We start from the raw sequence: 10,437 nt of genomic DNA, 5'->3' as shown, positions 1-10,437 counted from the left end.
ACAACACTACCATAGCTCTTAGGGGTGAATGGGGCACCTACATGTGGGTACAGTGGGTTTTGGAGGCCTCCCATTTACCAGCACAAGTGTTACAGGTAGGGGGGGGATGGGCCTGGGTCCTGCCTGCCTTAAGTGCACTGCGGTACCCACTAAAAGTGCTCCAGGGACCTGCATACACGCAGGCCTCTCGGACTTGTTGCTGCTGTATAACCTTGGCATACCAGTTGACACCTGAAGACTAATCTCTTTGAAAAAGTCCTTTATTTGAATAAGCACGTTTACTCACAGTTAACTGCAGATCAGAGGTTGTGCCCCACTGGCAAAGAGTCTTCCTGGTACTGAGATTAGCAGTAGGTCAGAGCTGGCAGAATGCTGTACAATGCCCTCTTTCAGCAACATTCAAGGGAAGAACTAAGTTGGGTAACGTGGCTAACACATGAAAGGGATCTAAAACTGTGTTATAAAAATGGCCACTACCTCATGGACTCTCGGAAACAAAACAGGGCACACTCTGGCCCAGTAAGCAGGGGGAAAAGCACCATGGGAGTAGAGCCTACCAACTACCAACATCGTGAGCATTTAACACAAGCTACTGGAATCACGGAGCCCAATACCCTACACCCACCACAATGCATTGCTAATTTGACTCTGCAGTGCGCATAATAGAAAAGGTGTCACACTCACCGGAGACCCACATCAGAACCAGGGAAAGGCTGTCACAGGATAGAACACATTCTGCTGTCATGGAGGTGGGTACGGCATTTGAGGCTGGCATAGAGGCTGGAAAAAAAATTTTTTTAAGTGGGTTTTTTTGGTGGGAGGAGGTTAGTGATCCCCGATTCCCTCCGGTGGTCATCTGGTCAGTTGGGGCACTTTTTTGGGACTTGGACCTGAAACAAAGGTTCCAAATAAAGCGGACCAAATTCTCGTCCAAAACGCCCTTCTTGTTTCGATTATCAGCTAAAGACGCCCATCTCTCCTCGGCCGATAACCACGCCCCAGTCCCGCCTTCGCCACGCCTCCAACACGCCCCGATCAGCTGTGACGGAGTGCAGTTGAAGACGACCAAAATTGGCTTTCGATTATACCGATTTGGTCGCACATGGGAGAAAGACGCCCATCTCCCGATTTGGGTCGAAATATGGGCGTCTTTCTCTTTCGAAAATAAGCTGGATAGTAGACACAGGTACTTATTTATAACTGGGGCAATGGAGGGTTAGGTGACTTGCCCAGAGTCACAAGGCGCTGCAGTGGGGATTGAAACCAATTCCCCAGGATCAGAGTCCACTGCACTAACCACTAGGCTACTCCTCCACTAGCAACATTCCACATAGAAGCCTGCCCTTGCAGATCAGCAACGCGGCCGCGCAGGCTTCTGTTTCTGTGAGTCTGACGTCCTGCATGTAGAATCTCAAATAGGGAAAGGGAAATGGGACTTGATATACCGCCTTTCTGAGGTTTTTGCAACTACATTCAAAGCAGTTTACATATATTCAGGTACTTATTTTGTACCAAGGGCAATGGAGGGTTAAGTGACTTGCCCAGAGTCACAAGGGGCTGTAGTGGGGATTGAACCCAATTCCCCAGGACCACTGCAATAACCACTAGGCTACTCCTTCACTCCTAAGGGATGCAAAATAAGACCAAAAGAATTATAATGTCTCTGTACCGCTCCATGGTGCAACCTCACCTTGGGTATTGCCTTCAATATTGGTAGCTTTATCTCAAAAAAGATAAAGTGGAATTAGAAAAAATTCAAAGAAGGGCAACCAAAATGATAAAGGGGATGAAACTCCTCCCACATGAAAAGGGCTAAAGAGGTTAGGGTTCTTCAGCTTGGAAAAGAGATGGCTGAGGGGGGATATGATTGAGGGCTTTAAAATCCTGAGTGGTGTAGTACAGGTAAAAGTGAATCAAATTTTCACTCTTTCAAACACTGCAAAGACTTGATGAAATTACATGGAAATACTTTAATATTTTTTCACGCAAAGAATAGTTAAGCTCTGGAACTCACTGCAGGAGGATGTTGTAATTGCAGTTAACATATATGGGTTTAAAAAAGGTTTGGACAGGTTCCTGGAGGAAAAGTCCATAGTCTGCTATTGAGATAGACATGGGGGAAGCCACTGCTTGCCCTAGGTTTGGTAGCATGGAATGTTGCTGCTATTTTGGTTTCTGCCAGGAACTTGTAACCTGGATTGGCCACTGCTCGACCATTGGTCTGACCCAGTATGGCTATTCTTATGTTCTGTATTACTGGTGTTACCATCTAATCACCACTACACTTCTCAATTACTGGTGTTGCTATCTAATCAGCTCTACGTTTGGTTCCATGCCTCTATATAGGATTCTTTTGTGTTTATTTTTGAATTCTGTTACTCTTTTCATCTCTACCACCTCCCGCAGAAGGGCATTCCAGGCGTCTACCAGCCTCTCCATGAAAAAGTACTTCCTGATCTTATTCCTGAGTCAGCCCCCCTGATTTCTGATTTCTGTAGGTTAATTTTAAACCCAGAGACCTGACCAAAAGAATCTAAGATATCAATTACTGTTTGCAGAGAGGTGTGAGGGTGGGTCAATGTCAAGAGTATATCATCTGCAAACAGCATAATTTTATGGACTATCCCTCCACTGGGTATCCCTGCTATGTCGGGAGAGGCGCGGATTAAATCGGCCAAGGGTTCAATGGCTAAAGCAAACAGTAAGGGGGAGAGTGCACAACCCTACCTCGTGCCCCATGAGAGTTCAAAAGAGGTGGTACAGGCGCCATTTCACTTTAACATAGCCAAAGGATACTTGTAGAGCACATGTATTCAATGCAGAGAAGGCCCAAACAGGCCAGTTCTCCATAGGACAGACAACAGAAAAGATCAAGATACCCCTATCAAAGGCTTTCTCCACATCTAGAGACATCATAATTGCTGGGTCCAAACCCTGCTCCTCAGTAATAAGGCGTAAAGCCCTCCGTGTGTTGTCTAAAGTCTGTCTGCCCTGGACAAATCCAGCTTGATCATTATGATCAAGGTAGGTAGTATCCTCTGTAATCTGTGTGCGAGTATTTTAGTGAAAATCCTATAATCAGTGCCAAGTAAAGAGATAGGCCTATAGGAGCTACAAAGATGAGGGGGTTTATCCGGTTTAAGCAGTATTGTTACTGTGGCTAGATGTCATGAATGAGGTAAAAGTGTATCCTCCTCAATAGAATTATAAACCCTAGTGAGTAGTAGGACCAGAGGAGTGGCCTAGTGGTTAGGGTAGTGGACTTTGGTCCTGAGGAACTGAGTTCAATTCCCACCTCAGGCACAGGCAGCTCCTTGTGACTCTGGGCAAGTCACTTAACCCTCCATTGCCCCATGTAAGCCGCATTGAGCCTGCCATGAGTGGGAAAGCATGAGGTACAAATGTAAAAAAAAAAAAAATACCTTTAAATTTCTTTATAAAATTTGTTACTGAAACCATCAGAATCCAGAGCCTTTCAAACTGAGTGATGTTTAATGGCACATAGCACCTTGTCTAATAAGATGGGGGCAGAAAGAGCCTTGACCTGTGGGGGGTTAACTCTGGGAGAGAGACACCTGCCAGAATGGAGTCCATGTTTTCAATGGTGGGAGTAGCCTCTGGAGTGTACAGCTGTCTATAAAAGGCTAAAAGGGCCCGTTGAATGTCCGCATCTCTCGTATACCATTGTCCTCGATCATCTAAGATTTTATAAATATAACTGCCAGCAGCCTGATGCTTCAGTTTATGGGCCAGCTGCTTACTGGTGTGTGATTGCTTTTGGTTTTTCTCTTTCTTTTTTATTTGCTTTGGAGCGGGGCCCCTATCACCCACCAAGGAAGCTGAAGATGAGGAGGAGGAGGAGGAGGAGGAGGAGGAGGAAACTGTGACCATCACCCTCATTTCATGTACCCTATCAAGTCCTGTGGCCCTAAATCACCCAGCAACATTCCCTCGTGCTACAGAAGTGGTATCCCAGAATCAACCGGCAACATTCTATCATGCTACAGTCATGACCTGAGTTGTGCCAGGCGTGGGAGAAGCAGGAAGAATGGACGGCTGGCATCCACAGGCTGCTATCACAGGTTGCCGATCAGGTATAGCATTCAACATAGTGTCTGTGATGCGCAGTGCAAACAGCAGAAGTTAGTGGGTGAGGTAATATTGCAGGCGCTGCAGGAGGTGAGGGAGACAAGGAGCAAGCTGGACACAATTTTGTGGGAGCTGCAGGAGTCCAGGAAACAAGCTGAAAGGCATTTCAAGGAGCAGCAGATACAGTCCCCAAAGCAGTTTCAGGGCCTGTGCCACGAGCTGAGGGATCTCCGGTGGGTATTGTGTGCCATACGGGAAAACTCAGCAGGCAACCCCCTAGGTGTAGTGGGTAGGTTTTTCTTATCCATTCCTCCATCTATCTTTCCTACACTGTCTGTCATGCACTGTATCCCCCTGTAACAGGACCCTCGGCTAAGTAAATCAGGAGACAAGAGGCAACTGGTTCCAAAGGCAAGACAGCTTTATTGCTAGCAATGTACAGTACTGAGTTCCGTCTCAGGATACTGTGTGTCAGAAACCAGCTGACACTTACATTTATACCTCCCTTATGGGCCTGCGCATTAGGCCCCTTATACATCACAGTTGTCATGCACAGTAAACATTTGTAGTTCTTGTAGTTCTTACAGTACATGCACACGTCATAACACTGAAATGATACTGGCAAGGAAAACGAAACTTATCGCCCCGTTTTTAGCACACACACACACACATAATCACACAATGCTTCTTTCACAGAGTTGATAAGGCTCAATGGAGCTTAAGGCTCAGAGATGCAGGGTGGGGGTGGCGACACTCCCAGACTATCTTCTATTCATGTAGCGTCTACGTGCAGGCTGATTTTGTGTACAAGCCTTGGCTACTAAATGTTACAAGCGATTATCTACTGCCCTGCATCCTGTCTCAAACAGTTATTCCAACATCTTTGGTATATTGCAAGCAGGAGCTGACAGTTTGTAGTTAAGGCACAGTGCAAGAGAATATAAAAGTTCTGTAAAAGCTGTGGTTTGGAATGTGGTATAAAGAAGCCAAAGTCCTTGATTAAATATGCACAGGTCTTGAGGTAGTCCCGTCAGTCCTGATCCGGCACCGATACAGGCCAGATCCGGCCGTCACTCCTACACCCCCCTCTTTTTTTTCCTCTCCATAGCCAGCCATACAGGCCATCGTCCATTCCCCCCAGCATCTTCGAGCCCTACGCACCATGGTAAGTATCTTCCACGTCCAATATCTAAAATCTCCCCCCCCCCCCAATTATATGCATTTCTGATTGTCTCCCTTAAATGTTTATAGGTCAACAAGAAGCTTTATCGCCTCAACGGTCCATGTCTCACCCTGCCCTTCTGTGCTGAGATTCAGTAAGTAGTTAATCCTATATCTTTTTGTCAGGTGTGTATTAAACAGAGAAGGTTCCCCCTCACTGACGCAATGGGTTTTTTTATTACCCTCATAGGCAGCTCCTTGTCCACTCCCATGCCCACATTTCACACCTCCTCTTTTGCTATTTGACTGAGACTTGTAAGTTGTATTTTTGAGATCTGGCTGGAGCCAGACCTGGGACTTACAGAAGAACCAAGAATTTACAGGCTGAGTTTGGGGTGTGACAGCCCCACCAGCCATACCATGTTTGGGCTTGTCAGCCAGAGGCCTTCTTGAGGCTGTGTTTATTGAATAGAAGGTTTTCCAACTTATATTCCTGGCCCTGTGAAGTAATAGGTCTCAGGACCCATATAAATACTTATTTTTGCTTATATCCTGTTGTCCGACTGAGTTTGTGTCCAATCCAAGCCACACCCTTGACCACATCACCACAGCCCCCCCCAAAACAAGAGACCACTGGATTATAGTATTATTTTTTTAAATGTATCTCAACAGAATGCCAGGGATGGGGAACAGGGGGATGGGAGACAGGACCAGCCTGGAGGCCAGGGGCAGGACCAGTTCACTCTTCCTCCTCTTCCTCATCTGAAGATACCTCTAAAGAGAGACAAGAGGGAAACTGTCACAACCACAGAGACAAGTCAATCCAAAATGCAAGGTTTTCCCTGTTCATGCCCATCAGCCCATACCATCCCAGCCCACATACATATTCCAGCTATAATTTATTTATTTATTTATTATTAGAATTTATTTACCGCCTTTTTGAAAGAATGCACTCCAGGCAGTATACAGTAAGAATAAATCAAACAAACATAAGCAATAGACAATTACAGCAGTAAAAATGTTCAAATAACAATACAAAGTATGGCGTGGAGGGGCCATCTATATGGCCGGCGCCGCAAAGAGTGGTCCCAAACCGTATTATTGAAAAAGATGGCCGGCCATCTTTCATTTCGATAATACAGTTGGGGCCGGCGAAATGTCAGAGATGGCCGGGATTGGTGAAAACTGATGCCGGCCATCTCAAACCCGGCTAAATCCAAGGCATTTGGTCTTGGGAGGGGCCAGCATTTGTAGTGCACTGGTCCCCTTGACATGCCAGGACACCAACCGGGCACCCTAGGGGGCACTGCAGTGGTCTTCAAAAATTGCTCCCAGGTGCATACCTCCCTTACCTTGTGTGCTGAGCCCCCCAAATCCCCCCAAAAGCCATTCCCCACAACTCTACACCATTACCATAGCCCTTATGGGTGAAGGGGGGCACCTACATGTGGGTACAGTGGGCTTTGGGGGTTTTTGGAGGGCTTAACATTTACCACCACAAGTGTAACAGGTGGGGGGGAGGATGGGCCTGGGTCCACCTGCCTGAAGTGCACTGCACCCACTAAACACTGCTCCAGGGACCTGCATACTGCTGTTAGGGAGCTGGGTATAACAATTCAGGATAGCATAGAGACTGGCAAAAAAGTTTTTTTTTGGGTGGGAGGGGGTTGGTGACCACTGGGTAAGGGGAGGTGATCCCCGATTCCCTCTGGTGGTCATCTGGTCAATTGAGGCCTGGTCCTAAAAATAAATGGACCAAGTGAAGCCAGCCAAATGCTTGTCTGAGCCGGCCTTTTTTTTCCATTATCAGCTGAAGCCAGCCATGTCTTAACAATGTCCCCATCTCGCCTCCATCCCGCCTTCCAAACCCTGCAGTAACGCCCCCTTTAACTTTGGCCAGCTCTGCGATGGAAAGCAGTTGGAGCTGGCCAAAATCAGCTTCGATTATACTGATTTCGCCGGCTTTAGGAGATGGCCGGCCATCTCCCGATTTGTGTCAGAAGATGGCCGTCGATCTCCTTTGAAAATAAGCAGGATAGTATACTACTTTGAAATCTCAAAAATCAAAAATTACTGCACAGAGCAATTCAATCTAGAAACTATTAAATAAACCTATGCCCTGAATATAAGGTATTAGTTTGGCACTTATATCCAAAGTCACTATATTTATAAATAATGTAGCCTCATATGCCCAGGGTACCATATATTTAGGACACCAACTGAAATGGCTAACATCATTGGCTCCACCACCAACCGAAAACACCTGCAGAGTAAAAACTCCCAAAATCTTAACAATAGTAAAAGGAAAAATGGTCATTTGTTATCTTTTTTTCTCCTGATGAAGTAGCGAAACAGAGGGATTCCTATAACTGTCGAAACAGACATAGGGTGAAATCCCAACTTTCCAACAAACAAAAGAGAATCCTGTACAATCTTACCCCACCAGAAAGAGCGGCCATAAGAACCCTACAAACTAACGAACGCATTATCATCAAACCCGCAGACAAAGGAGGCGCAGTGGTAATTATGGACATACAAAAATTACAGGACATAATTATGGACATACAAAAAAATACTACAGGAAACTAACTGAGGACCCCACACAGGATTAAACAAAACAGCTGAAAGACCTTATCAAAACATTTCCTACACAAGCGCAACCTCACCTGAAGAAACTCATACCAAACCAGCCTGCTGTGGGCACATTCTACATGCTACCCAAGATCCACAAACCGGGAAACCCTGGCAGACCAATCATATCAGGTATTGGCACACTCAAGGAAGAAATATCTGGATTCATAGAGGGAATTCTGAAACCTCTCGTACACAAAACTAACAGCTTCATACAAGATACCACAGACTTTCTGAATAAATTGAAAAATATCAAGCAACTACCACCTAACACCCTTCTGGTCACGATGGATGTAGAATCACTATACAGCAACATTCCACATGCGGATGGCATAGCTGCATGTGGAAGACTCCTAAAAAAATCCACACTGGACCATCAATACTTACCAGAAACTATTACAAAATTAATCAAATTCATTTTAACTCACAACTACTTCCGCTTTAACAATGATATCTATCTACAAATAATGGGCACTGCGATGGGCACCAGGACAGCACCCCAATATGCCAACCTTTTTATGGCTGAGCTGGAAGAGACATTTCTGAATACACACCAGACCAAACCTCTAAAATACTACCGGTACATCGATGACATTTTTATGATTTGGACGGAGGGTGAAGAAACTCTGAAACAATTTTATTCTGCCTTCAATACATACCATCCTACAATCAGATTCAAAATTGACTACTCCCCAGAAAAAGTCAATTTTTTGGACACCACGGTCTCAATCAGTGATGGCTGTATACAAACATCTATATACAAGAAACCCACAGACAGATGCAGCTACCTCCACAACTCCAGCTTCCATCCATCACATACAAAAAGATCCATCATTTACAGCCAAGCCACAAGATACCACCGTATCTGCTCTGACCCAGGGGACAGAGACAGACACCTTAAAAGCCTGACTGCATTCTTAAAACAGAAAGGCTACAACCCCAAAATAATCTCCAAGAATATTGCCTCCTCCCTCAAAACACCCAGGGAGAATCTGCTACAGTACAAGGAGAAAAAATCCACAGACAGAATCCCCCTTGTAGTGACATACAATCCAGAGCTGGAAAAACTGAGGAAAATCATAAGAGATCTACAACCTATACTCCAGGAGGATGAATTACTGAAAGAGATATTCCCATCCCCACCAGTACTGGCCTTCCGACAGCCACCCAACTTAAAACACAAGTTAATCAGAAGTAAACTTCCATCACAGACTGAAAAGGAACAGAAGGGCACACTTCCCTGTAATTTATCCAGTTGCAAACTATGCCAAAATATTTCACAGGACCCCACAGTCATCCACAAAGGAAAGATATTCAACATAAAGGGATCTTTCACTTGCTCATCTTCCAATGTGGTATATATCATTCAGTGTAAAAAATGTAACGAAGGATGCTATATTGGAGAAACAGGCCAGATGCTTAAGACAAGATTCAATTTACAAAGACATCACATGAACAATACTGGTGCCAGTAGGGTTCCCAACCCTGTTGGTCAGCATTTTACAGGACCAGGACACTGTACCAGTGACTTCACAGTGAGAATCCTGAAAGGTAACTTTAAAAACATACAAGAACGTAAGACCTTTGAAGTCAGAATGATTGAATATTTTAACACCCAACAGAAAGGATTTAACAAGGATCTGGGGTTCCTAGCCCATTATAAACCATAAAGCTGTATTTCTCTCCACCCCTCACCTATCCACACCCATCCTGTTAGAATATCAATGATATGCTTTGATGTCCCCATGCATACCTCCTACCCACCCCCATCCTCCCACCCTGTCAGACTGTCATAGTAATGCTTGAATGTTTTCACTTATATACACTGTCAGCTAGCACATTTGCTTATTTCCGATCTGACGAAGAAGGGCAACCTTTGAAAGCTAATCAAGAAATGTATTAAGTTATGTCCAATAAAAAAGGTATCATCTTATTTTCTTTTCCATGTTTTATTTTGTTTGATTTCTATTGATAACCTTAAGAGTGGACTAACACGGCTACCACACTCCTCTACTTATAACTGTCGAGAAATCAAAGATATATACGCTAGATTGAAAATTTACTAACAGAAGATGTACATGTCTGATTGAAGATGTTTGCGGACTTGGGACATCTTGTTTAGAACATTTGCTTAGAACGGTATCGGGAATGATGTAGTTTAGCACTCCTATTGTGAAGCTAAGTATCAGATTTTGTTCCCGTCTTGTGATTTTTTTTTACATTTTGACTTCTAAATGAGTTTTCCAACTTTACACCTTGTATTTAGAGTGGTAAATGTGGGTTATAGTTTGAGCACTTAAAGCAAAATTTGTCACATTTAAAACCTCCCCCTCCATTTTTTACTGCAGACTTTTTCTACTATTGTTAAGATTTTGGGAGTTTTTACTCTGCAGGTGTTTTCGGTTGGTGGTGGAGCCAATGATGTTAGCCATTTCAGTTGGTGTCCTAAATACATGGTACCCTGGGCTACATTATTTATAAATATAGTGACTGTAATGGAAATTAAGATCATTCTATATATATTTATTGATTATGCTTACTGTGTTATAGAATGTA

The sequence above is a fragment of the Microcaecilia unicolor genome, chromosome 3 (genome assembly GCF_901765095.1).
Source record: "Microcaecilia unicolor chromosome 3, aMicUni1.1, whole genome shotgun sequence".
In the NCBI taxonomy this organism is placed as follows: Eukaryota; Metazoa; Chordata; class Amphibia; order Gymnophiona; family Siphonopidae; genus Microcaecilia; species Microcaecilia unicolor.
The sequence above is the reverse complement of the archived record's forward strand: the minus strand, read 5'-3'. Positions refer to the sequence as shown.